At 34.7% G+C, this 13,121-nt stretch overlaps 1 pseudogene; it reads right to left on the reverse strand.

The window, feature by feature from the left end:
- Positions 1-1,806: 1,806 nt before the first annotated feature.
- On the reverse strand, positions 1,807-7,717 carry LOC108997600 (annotated as a pseudogene).
- Between the last annotated feature and the right edge of the window lie 5,404 nt (positions 7,718-13,121).

A 13,121-nucleotide genomic window follows, 5' to 3' on the forward strand; every position in this document is an offset into this window, starting at 1 on the left:
CAGGGCTATGGTATGAATCGATCCATACTCCGCATGGTCGACGGGCTCGACAGGAGTACGGTTTTAGTCGCCAGGCACAATTCATACCTCTTCCTCTCCCTCCTCCTCTTGAACTTTCTCCAAATCAGTCACCTGCATGTATACGAGATGACATTTGAGATAAATGCCATTCCATTCCACATAATAAATCTCAAAGCGAATTCCAAGGTTTTATATCTGACTTTGGAACTACTAAACTCCTTGATCCTGACTCCTCCAATCAAACATTGGTTGCTGGCACTTATGGTTACATTGCCCCAGGTAAATTGTGAATTGGTTATTTTTACCACAACAATGTCATTTAAATTATTTAATTAAGAATATTAAATATAATTATTCCATTAGTTATGTATCTAAACATTTTTCATGATTTTTCGTTACTATTTTTTTTCTTTTTTCTTTTTTGGGTCAGATTTACAATTTATGAATCATTATCACCAATTAAGCTAAAAGGATATTAAGTTGATAAACTAGAAAAACATGTAATATAATCTAAAATCCCAATAATCTTAAATTATAAATTTAATTAGATATATTTGTTCTTCATTTAATTATATGTTTAGCATAATCGCATATATTATTCAATAATAAAATATTTGGAGAGTCGATAATGAGACTATATAGGAATAGTTTGCAATTAGCAATAATATAATAATATAGTACCTTCCTATAGTCAAAGTTTCATGATTTAGAATTCATATAATACTAGTCCTAGATTTGAATAATGTGCGAGCTGGAAAATCTAAGATATCAATTAAGAATATCATATATAATTTCTAAATATTTTATTTTAAGATATTACAAATAAGTTTAAAATCTTATTCAAAATTTATAAAATTTTTTAGATTCAAATTATACCCTCTACCACAAAAAAATTAAAAAATAAATAGTTGAAGCTTGAACCCATTTTTATGAACTTTGTTTATTTTTCAAGATATCATCTAATGAAGTTGTCACGTCTTTATATTATTCTCTTTTGAAAAGACTTGTATTTTGGAAACTAAAGATTTTTATCCATAACTTGATTAAATATTATTCTTCGATCCAATCAATAATTTTACTATTAAATTAAAATTATGAAGTTAATTAGATGTATTACGGTTCATTAACTATATTTAGTCGTTCTCATCATTTTTTTTTCTCTATAGACTTTGCCTACATAATGACAGTTACTAAAAAATGCAATGTATATACCTTTGGAGTGGTGGCACTAGAAGTATTAATGGGAAGACATCCAGGAGAACTCTTGTCTTCATTATCATCATCATCTCAAAATATGATGCTAAATGAAATATTAGACCAACGCCTACCACCTCCCAATAGTCTAATTGGACAAGAGATTTTGCTTGTTGCTATAATAGCATTTGCATGCCTGCACACTCAGCCAAAGTCTCGGCCTACAATGAAATGTGTGTCACAAGAATTTCTCTCTTGCAGGAAGCAAAATCTCATACCATTGACTGCGGTTTCACTCCTGCAACTGAGGAAACAAGCAACATATGTGGTTGGATTAGGATTTGCTTATTGTTAGGGTGTTTTGTGTGATGTCAATGTGTCGTTTAAATTTTTAGATCTTTTTCCAAGAAAAATATTATTTGTAAGCATTCTAAATCACCCCATAAACCTGAACTACTCACTTTTTAAGGTTGGAAGCAACTGAAATAAAATGGAGCCAGCGTGTTTGTATGAGATAAGTGTGCAAATAGAAAGTATATATGAATTAAGTAAAATCTAATAGAGAATTTCAGTAGACACGTAATTTCTTCTTCATGAACAACAGGCTTTCAGAACATCTTTGATATTAGGATCATTCCCAGCTTCTTTGTCCTTCTCAAAAAGAAATAAACAAGTTTTACATCTAGTTAAAGTAGTATCTAACATAAGAGCTCAGAACTTTAAAGCTTTGAGTGGAGTCTTTCGATACACCTCTCCGATCTTAATTGTATAAGAAAATATATGTAGATAAGATTACAAAAATTATTAGGAAAAAAAGGAAACTATTGATCAATAACAAATATATAACAATGGTCATATTGATGATTAACACTATTATGAGCAAGAGGACAAAAGAGAAAGGGGATATGCTATCATGAGGAACTTAATTACCTTGTGAACGAATGAGATGTTAGTTTTGCCAAGACCTGCAACTATAATTCCACCTTGCTACCTGAGAAACAACAAACTTCTACTTGTTAATTTTAAAAACAAGAAAAAAATCATCACTAAGAAAAAATTATTTTCAACCCTTGCAGCAGAAAACTCATATTTGACAAGCTTAGCAAAAATAGATAAAGATCATTAGATCAATTGTCTTATTGAAGGCAAGCCTTATAATTTATACACTTCTATACTTTTTGTTTTTCAATTTATGCATTAGTGTAGAGTCAACTGTTGTCAGATTTCTTTGGTGGCTTCCTCAAGATCTTGTTTTAGCCACCAAGGGGATTTAGTTGTGATGGATCTAGATTCTATGATAATACCATTAAGTCAAGTCAAGATGCACGTTTTGTTCATAGTTGCTCGGAGTTCAAGAAAAGTACATAACTGGATACTTTGATCTCATCATAAAAAAAAAAAAAAAATGGACACAGTAGTTGCAACAAGATGTTTTGCATACCAGCCACCTCTAGTCACTGTGTCCTTTTTCAAATTAAAGCTTCCAGTCTTGTCGATAACCTTCCATGTATAACTGTATTATCTTGAGACTTGTCTGTAGTACAAAAACAACTAAACTAAGAATTCCTAGGTGCAATCACAAAGTGCTAATTTTCACAAGCACCTTATGTAAGCCACAAGTACTAGTATTGTTACCAAAAAGGGATTTTCACATACTTTAGGAGTGAATGTAGTTGAAACCCCTGAGACAAATTGTAAAGCCTCATAGGATGAGTGGGTCAGGTCGGCATAAACTTGTAAAGCAAACAACAAGTTTTAGTAGCAGGCTGCAAAATTAAGACACATTACAATTTTTTCTATTGGGAAGTATAGACTCCACATCATAAAATTGAACAGATTTCATTTACATTCGTTTACACCCTTGCTTTGATGAGTAGTAAGGTCTTTCCACAATGCAGCTTGCTTTGCAACAACATGAATGACACAGTCATTGCTGCCATCACCAAACTTTCACCATCTCATACTCATCATTATCATATTATTGTTGTTATCATCATCATTAATTGGCAATGGAAACAATGGTTCCATATCCACACAGATTTCTACAACAAAAAATTGAATAGATTTCTCCTTCATTCTTTTACACCCCTGCTTTGATGACTAGTAAGCTCTTTTCACAATACATGCTGCTTTGCAACAATGAGAATGACAACATCATTGCTGCCATCACGAAACCTTCACCATCTCATCCTTATCATTATCACATTTTTGCATTATCATCATAATCAATTGGCAATAGAAACAATGGTTCCATATGTAGACAGACCCCTTTATTATAGATTAATTGAAATTTCAAGATGTATACACTGTAAGAACTTAAATATAAACAAGAAATTTAAAACAGAAAACAAAATGGAACCAGAAGTCCACATGTAATTGACCCAAAGACACCATCTCATCTCCATGTTTCCATTTTGCTCCATTGACAATAAAATCAAAGTAGAACTTGATGTACCACTGCTAATATAATAGAATTCATGTAGTATACAAATTCTTCATAAACATACCTCATTTGAATTTTGTTTGCTCAGTAAATGCTTTTGCCTACATAAAATTACTGCTACAAGTTGCTTCAAAAATTTATGTTTTTTCCATGATAAAAAACTAGTGCAAAGGGTGAGAAATTATTTCAGTGAAGCAAAACATTGTCAGTCACATATTTACCCTTAAAAAGCACGTGAAGAGTATCATTGGTTTCCTCATCAAACTTCCATACATATTTACAATTACCCTTATTCCAAGGATGGCATATTGACACCCAACAAATACACGAGCAGCTTATTATTGTATACTTAATTGATCTATTAAGTCTTAATGAAGTAAGTATCAAGAGTTGAATTAATCATCAGTACATACCTAATCAATACTACCAGGTCCAATTACAACCAACGCCACACCTGATGCATCCATTATATCCTGTCAACATATCATATATTAGTACTATGTTGACATAAGCACTTTCCCTTATCGTTTTAAAACCAACAAAAATTAAGGGGAAGATGCCAATAAGTTATTAAGTATTTTTTTTTTTTTTTTTGCCAACATGTAAAGGTACATGGGGTGACTAGAAAGGGCAGAAGAAGATGGCATTTAAATGTCTCACAAAGAAGGTATATGCCCTCATTCTGTTTTCAACCCATTACATTTCTGAATTCTGCTTATCATTTAGAATTTTTGGTTTTAATTAATTATGGGATCAATTGAAGTGTGCATAGGTGTGTTGGCACATATAGAATTTTTGGTTTTAATTCAGCTCTTTGATCATATTTTTATTTGAAATGGACAAAAGAAAAAAAAAAGAAACAAAAAGGCCTTAGTTGGGAACTATGTATGATAAATTAAAACACTTCACAGTAATTAGATACACTTCTGCACTGAGATAAGAGATGGATATGCACGTCACTGGCATTTCTATTTTGAATTTCATATCCATTTCCAACATGTCTGCATGTTTTCATCTATCCTAACCTTCAGTGTTTTTCTTTCTCTCTCACTCACAGTCTTTCTTATGTGATGTAGGAACAATGACCCTAATTATGCAAGTTAAGAAAGTTTGGCTTTGTCCCTACATGAATGACTATATAGAAGTATCATACAAGCTTTCTAGCCCTCTTTTTCATTTCCTTTTCCATCTGAAAATGGATGTCATTCAAAAGTCCCTTTAGCCCTTCATATCAATTGCTGAGAATAAGAATCTAAGTTTCTAGAAACCATATAGCACCTCATCCTTGGAACGAAGGAAATAATACAGAAAAGTGCAATAGATCCAATGAGGAAGCCCTAGATGCCCGTAGGATGAAATAATAGAAAGAAGATATCTCTGAGAGAAGAGTCCACCTAATAGCAACAAAATAGATGATAGACTCCTGCACTCGATTCAAATTTGAGCATATTGCTTTCTCATTTATAAAAGTGTGCGACTGTAAGTAATCTTTTCTAGCATTATGAAAGAGACTCCCGAGTCCTTATTTAATTAAGCATTATTAAAGAGACTCTTATAGTTCATACCTTTACCGTTGAAGTCGAGTTTCCAGCATGCTAGCAATTTTGGCATCCTCCCATGATAAAAGAAGACAGAGATCCCCGTGTAGTTAATTTTGTTTATATCAATAATAGGAATACATTGTCAGACTACTTGAGATCATTAAAAATAGGAATCTTGATTGGGACACTGCCGCAAGCGGCTAATTTGCATTAATATTTATAATGGGGGTGGCTGTTTCCAGCTTTCATCTATTGTACAATTGTCATTATGAATCCGCGATGATACTGCAAAACGTTTGTGCTGCTTGACTAGTCAATGGAGGAAGCATGACATCATCTGATAGTCTTTTAATTGTCATAATCCATAGTTTGACAGTACTGTCCATATTACAAAGTTTTGTCTATAACCAACATATTTGTCAAGCTCCAACGGTGGAGCTGTTATTTTCATAATGAGATTGAAATTGGTTATTTGTGACATCTCTCAAGGCATCTGACTGGATGCATAAGGTCTGAAGAGGAGTTGTTTCTATCACGTGCATCAGCATTTATGATCAGACTATGTGGTTGAGTCTTTTGTTAAGCTCCAGCCCCTATTTGATCAAATAATAAACAATAAACTAAAAACCATAAACTAGGTCCCTGGAGGTGAAATGTTCCCTCCAAATTGCAGCTGGATAGGATTTGAAAGGAGAATTTCAAGGAAGGTCTATGTCTCCTCTGGATTATAAAAAGACTAATCACTTTGGTATTCTATTTTTTCTCCCAATCAAAGTCAAAACAAATATTAAAAGGGATGACAGATGGCATTCAATCCTTTTTCATTGACTTACTTTCCTCAGTCTTTCTGATTGAAATCTTAGACTAAATGAACAGGACTCTCAACCCTTCGACATTGGCCTCATCAGTCATACACTCGAACATGGCATCATCTGCCTCCATCTCTGTCATTGCAGTAGCATGGGTTAGCTGCATTTTTTTCTATGGAATTTATTTGGATACTGAGGTAGTTGTGTTTGTGGCAGCATCTAAATCATCACCTCTAGATCCAGAAATGAAACTCAAATTTTCTTCCTTCCCAAATTTATACTTTGTTAATCTTCACAAAAATGGACTTCAAAGGAGCATCCCTAGTGACATAGGTACTCTATCAAACCTCACCTTCCTTAACCTGTCCTTCAATCAATTGATAGGTGAGATACCTCTTTCCGTCATAAACCTCACCCAATTACTGATGTTTGACATTGCTTCTAATAACATCCATGGTTCCATTCCCTCGGAAATAGGCAACATGAAAAGCTTGAATCACTTGTACCTTAATTTGAACAAAATTAGTGGTTCCATCCCAACAGGAATAGGAAACTTGAAGAACCTGATGCGTTTGCACCTCAAATCTAACAATCTCATTGGTCCAATCCCTACCACTCTTTATGGTTGCTCTTATTTGCTAGAGTTGATATTGAGCCACAACTATTTGACTGGATGCTTTTCTCATTGCTTTGCTGACCTTTATTGGCTAAATACTATTGATCTCAGTCACAACTTTTTCAGTGGAGAGATACCACGTAAACTTGGGGGTTCGGGCTATTTATCAATCTTATATCTTAGCTACAATAATCTTACAGGCAACATCCCATATCTCTCATTTCTGTACAAGATGTTGACTTGTCATACAACCCATTGAAGGGAAAAGTTGCTGACAATTTTGATCAATATCATTCGCTCAACACGTTGATTGGCAACAATGATTTATGTGGTAACTTCTCGGGTTTCCCTCCTTGTCATTCTTCAATCGGAAGCAAAATTAAACTTATTATTCCTATAGTCATTTTATGGGGAAGCAACTTTAGTCACAATTAACACCTTATTCCGACAAAAATCAACTTCCTGCAAGAGTTGGTCTTTTAAATATAAATACTGACCACTTTTTTACGTTGTATTTCAACAAGTCATAATCCTCATAAGTATTTAAGTTGGCGGTTTTGGGGAGTGAAGATTAATTGCGACCATTAATCAACACCGATATTAAGAAAATTTTTTTATTATGGACATTTCTCTTTAGTTTGGTGACCGGTCCCGATTACATTTTCTCCTCCCCACGTCGAATTTTAGTGTCCAACTTCTACCTCTCTGAAATGTGAAATCGAAGCTTATTAACCATGAAATCCTACGACAATCAAAATCTGGAGCTAAAGCTAGTAGTACAATCACATTGAACCATTCCTTTGAAATACCCAAATCCTTATCTTATTTGAAACCCTTCTTCAAAATCCCCAAATTCATGTTTACGCCCAGAATTACGAGTTAATCTTTTAAATCAAGAAGGAAAGGCTTTCAAATCGAGGCTGATAACACAAAGAGACCCTTTGAACATGAGTTTCATTTCTTGCTTGTTCTCACGTTGTCGTCGGCATCAACTCGATGGAGTGCCCATGTAGGCATAACCCAAGCTGATCGTTGAACTTACCCTGTTCTGAGGGTTATTGTTGCCTACCTCTAGGTTTGTCTCATTGGTCATTTTTGCTTTTTCCTTCTCTTTAAATGTTCTCTCTTTTCATTTACACATGTTTTATATGACTTTATGGCTGACAATCAATGGATCCATGATTTAACCATTTTAGCCATTATAGCACTTGCTTCATCAATGTTGGAATCTGAGCTATCTTTTATTTTGTCAGAAAGTTAACTGATGATGATGTTTCAAACATTTATGTCTTGGGCAGCTTAGTATCTGAAGGCTAATTTTTTTGTCTTCACACTTGGTGTAATACTTGCCATATTTGGCTTGATATGGGAACAACTGGCTTCTAATCTCACTTTACACATACTTGGGAATACTTGTGAATTGGGGTCTTATATCTTTCTTTGTTCATTTGCAACTTTATGTTTGTTCTTTTTTCTTTCTCTTTTGTGTTGCCTACTATTTTCTTGCTAATTTGTTTATTCCACATAATGCTCCTATTGTATATTGACTGCCATGATGCAACAAAAGATTCTATTTTGCAGAGAAAGGTCAATGGAAATTGGCCTCAGATGAGTGGGCAGAGTTATTGGTAAATCTATTATTATCTAAAAGACCATTATTGTTCAAGAGGAGGTATGAGACTTTTTGCTATTACATTCTTATACTACATGGTTTGAATAGCTTGATTCTAGTACTGAGTACTGAGGGTTCTTCCAAAGAGAAGAGTTTAGAAATCAATAAGCATTTCTTTGTTCAAACAATACACATTGCCCCTGCAAGTTGCAACTGTTAGGATCTTTGTGCAAACATCTGTTTTGAGTACTAGTATTTAAGTAAATTCTTCTATGCTTCTAGTGGCCACTTGTGCTTTACTTTTTTAAATTACATTGGTGATTTTAAATCTGCTTATTTTATATACATGTAAGAATTATTGTAGAGAGTTCCATGAACTTGTAGTTTTAACGTTTTGACTTAAATTATAGAACAAAATTATTACACTCTTTTTCAAGTTGCCATGTCTCTGTGGAGCCCTATGATACATCATTTCTTTTGTTAACTATGCACACAAACCTGGGTATCAAGACAATCATGGAGCCCCAAACTTCTTTGTTTTTCATGTTTTTCCCATTTGATATTATGCTAATTAAATGTAAAATAAAGATTTTCTCTAGATACCTATGCCTGATACAGCAAATGGTGTTTAGTTAAACAAATAAACATATTTGGTCTCAAGATTTTAGAAATATATTATGGCAATGATCTCGTTCATGGACAATATTGAAAGTCAATTAATCTACAATTCTGGGGGCCAACAAGTTCTAAAAGACTTCTTGTACGTTGAGAATATAAGTTGGCAAACCCATCTTCAATAATTTGTATCTAATGTTTTGTTTCAATTTAACTATACAGGCCATCCCCACATCATTCACAGGGATATTAAATCATCAAACACTCTTCTTGATAGCAAATTTGAAGCTCATGTATGCTTCATTCTTTGTTCTCAATTTACATTTCTTTCTTCTATTACCGTGTTCTCTATAATGGTGTTTACTTTTGATGAATCAAAAAAAATATAGCCACATTATCTCTGCATATGCTATATGCTTTCTATATCCTATTACCGACATTATAGCCACATTATAGAGTAGATGAAGAACCTTTTTTCATTGACCCTTCAACCATATTACCGACACAGCAGAACACAATTATGTAAGTTAAATCTATTGATGTTTTTAAATTAAACCTTCTTAGTATTATGTAATGGTGTTCAGTAATGGTGATGTAGAATCTGATGGTTGAGCGGTTGAATGAGAAAGACTTGGATGGGAATATGGATGATGCAGCTAATGCATTATTCAAGGAGGTTTTAGGACATCGACCAAGTTATGCAACAGGTCTAGGCCAGTCTGTTATACCTGAACCATCTCTTTCATTGTACAACAATAGGAATTATCAACACATTATTGAGGACATGGAGAAGAACAAGAATGATGCAAATTTTTACAAGAGCCAATTTGAGGCATTGAGATTTTATTTACCAGAATTCAAGAACCAAATTCAAGACTGAGAAATTGATTAACATTTGCATGACAAAGTTGGAGTCTCAAAGGGAGTCTCATTATGAGACTCCAATCAATGTCTAGGCATCATGGGTACATGACATCATCCCTTTTTTTATTTTTTGAACTGCTATTGAAGGTTGATTAGCCAGTTGATGGGGATGATATCATTTTTGGCCACTTTTGTTGAGCAACTTAGGATGTGGCTTGGTTGGAAGTGATAGGACGGACATACAACCTATATATTGACAGGTGCTTTTTACACCTTTGTAGGCTTGGTCCTTGGATTCTTTTTTATTCCCCTTGTTATCAGCTTTATGTCCTACCATGCATTTAGATAAATTTGAGAATAATCATTTGACAAATGATAGGGTTGGTTCTGGATATTTAAGATAGAATCGAGTGTATTATTTTTTAGCATTGCTTACATATCTAGGAATCATTAAATGAATCCATAAGCTATCAATAAGGGTATCAAGTCATTGATGAGCTATCTCTACTTAAAGTCTATTCAGTCTGCTAATTTGGAAATTTATTAATAAAATGATAGTAATGGTTCAGGTTTTCTTGATATTTATGCAGCAAGTCTCGATCTATTAGAGTCAGATTGAAAGGGATTCCTGCTATATACACAATGCTGCATGAGAGACTAAGTGAATTGGAGGAAAAGTGTTTTTGAGCCAAGACCACAACTGCTTTCGACCCAGTTAATCAGACTATTCACCATCAAGTGATTGAATCTAGATGTAAGAACCCATCTGCAAGTTGCCATATTGTTGCACATTCCTGTTTTGCTATGTCATTTATATTGGCTGATTGTCAAACGATGAATGAATTGTTAAGTTTGGCTTTTCATGTGCATCATGTTTAATGATAATAGAAGTAATATATAAATTAGGCCTGTGCAAGAAAACCCAAAACCCGACCCACCCGATTGACTCGACCCTCCCAACCTAATACTGTCGGGTTAAAATAGAAGCAGGTTGCAACATTCTGTTTAGAGGGCGAAATACTCCAACACCCGATAAACCCGCTCTCTTCTTAAGGCAAAAAAGACCTAGCCCCTCTCTCTCTCTCTCTCTGTCTCTCACTCTCACACAGACGGCCGTTCAATCCAGTTTATAAAGATGCAAAAAACCATTCATCCAGTCGTTGCATATAAACAAAAACATTATTACTTGCCTTCGAACAATCTCTTGATCACAAATGGACGCTTCTTTTGCCAATTATAAGGTCATGATCTTCCTTTGGTTTATGGCTCCCACTTTTTGCCCATCCCCTTGGGCTGAAACTAGATGCAGCAAAGAACAGAACAGAGCTCTGTTGGAGATCAGAAACTCGACACACGGTTTAGCATTTGCCAATTTTGTTTTGCGTTGCCGTTCTCCATTGCCGGATCTGGGCTAAGACAAGGTCGTACCTCGAAATCCCATTCGGACAAAACGAAAGAAAAAGCCTCTCAATCATCGAGTCTTTTCTACTGCTCCTCCTCCAGAACCTCTCGTCTCCTTCTTTCAATCTAAGTTGGTTTCTTGTTTTCATTCCTTTCATGGCATAAAGAATGTTCAAGGAGTGCCCTCACCCAAATGAGAAGTAGAGGTTGTAGTTAAGTCGGGAGCTAGGCTTGACTCCTCACCAGATCAAGTTTTGGTTCTAGAACCGGAGGACCCAGATGAAGGTATTACTGATTTTCTCGATCGCATGCCTTGATCTTTCTTGTTTTCTTGGAGATTTGTTCATGTAATCTGATATCGTTCAGGCCCAACGCGAAAGAGTTGATAACTGTGCAAGAACTAAGCAATTCGAGACGCTCTCAGGAGGAAAAAACATTAAATTAGAATTAAAATTAAAAAATTAATAATAAATAAATAAATAAAAAACGATATTTTCTCGACCCGAATCATTACGTGTCGGGTCGGGTCGGGTTATTTTTCCCTACACACAGTTGCGGGCCAAGTCGGATCGGCCCCAAAAAGTGTTTGGGCAGGCCAAATGTGCAGGCCTAGATTCAGCATTGAAACATTGTAAAGCTTCATGGGTTCTGTTTGCATAAAAAAATGTACATTTTTAGTTTATGAGTACATAGAGAGGGGAAGCCTACTTTGTGTTCTAAGCAACGACTTTGTGGCTATGGAGTTGGACTGGAGCAAGAGGATAAACCTCATAGTACAACTTGTGTCTTCATTCATTTTATTTTATTTTCGACTCCCACCTATTAATCCAAAATTTAATACTCTTCTTTTCTTTCCATATAGAGTTGGCCTATATTGTGGTAGCGACTGAAAAATGCGACGTTAGTTTTGGGATTGTGGCATTAGAAATTTTAATGGGAAGACATCCAGGGGAAGTCTTGATTCTCTTATCTCTTATCAAAGCTGGCTAGCGCTGTATATATGATGAACATATTTTGCCAAAAAGTCCCTTATTTCCTACCACCACCACATGGGCGTTGCTGTAGAATTAATGGAATCGATAGAGAAAGACCAGTCCTAAGCCCCTAAGCCCTAGTAAATTGTTATTGTTCTCCTTGGGCCCTTTGTTTTTGTTTTTTTGTTTTTTTTAGAGATCAACCAAATATTTTTATCTAAAATTAAACTTGACAACTGGTCAATAGTCATACTAATATTTTCAATTTGAATAAAATGAGGAAATCGCATCATATATATTCATTTTTTTAGGTTTTGGAGGCAAAACTTTTGAGTTAAGAAAAAAATTAAGAACGTTCTTCAATAATTTTAGCTGGGGTTAGAATTAGAGAGTTTCATATTTTTTGGGGAATTTGATTAGGTTTTTGGGGAAGTCTTTGACAGGATCAGTGCGGAAGTCTTTTGTCGTCGACAAGTACTGATCAGAACTAAAAAGTAAAGACCAAACAATACAACAAGCAATAATTTTTCCAGCCAAGCTTCATTTATTGCCCAATCTCTTCAACTAATTAAATTTTATTATTGACTGTATGATTAAAGTATTGTGTCACAATTCTGTCCATGAACAGTAGTGGGCCGAAGTTCATTGTGAGCTTTGGTTGGCTCAAGCCTATAGTTGTGTTGACCTGTGACCCTTTCTTTTATTTTATTTTCAAGTTAATATCGAGTTGGGCATGGCCCATTTATTGTTATTAGAATTGTTGAATTGCCCTTATTTTACAATCTGATTAAGTAGGCCCTTGGCCCATTAGTTAGTTAAAGGAGTATTTGTAGTGGGAGGACGAAGAGATAAGGATCCGGAAAATTAATAGCATTCTCATTTTCAAGTTTATCTTCTTCTTCCTCTCTATTATTCTGAAGGTTTCTCACCCTCGAAGTGAGATTGTTCATTCAACCCTCAGGGGTGTGTTACAAGTGATATCGAGAGCCAGTCTTTCCTTGGCATCGGCTTTATCAATCTATAAGAATGGA

This window comes from Juglans regia, chromosome 3, assembly GCF_001411555.2.
Source record: "Juglans regia cultivar Chandler chromosome 3, Walnut 2.0, whole genome shotgun sequence".
In the NCBI taxonomy this organism is placed as follows: Eukaryota; Viridiplantae; Streptophyta; class Magnoliopsida; order Fagales; family Juglandaceae; genus Juglans; species Juglans regia.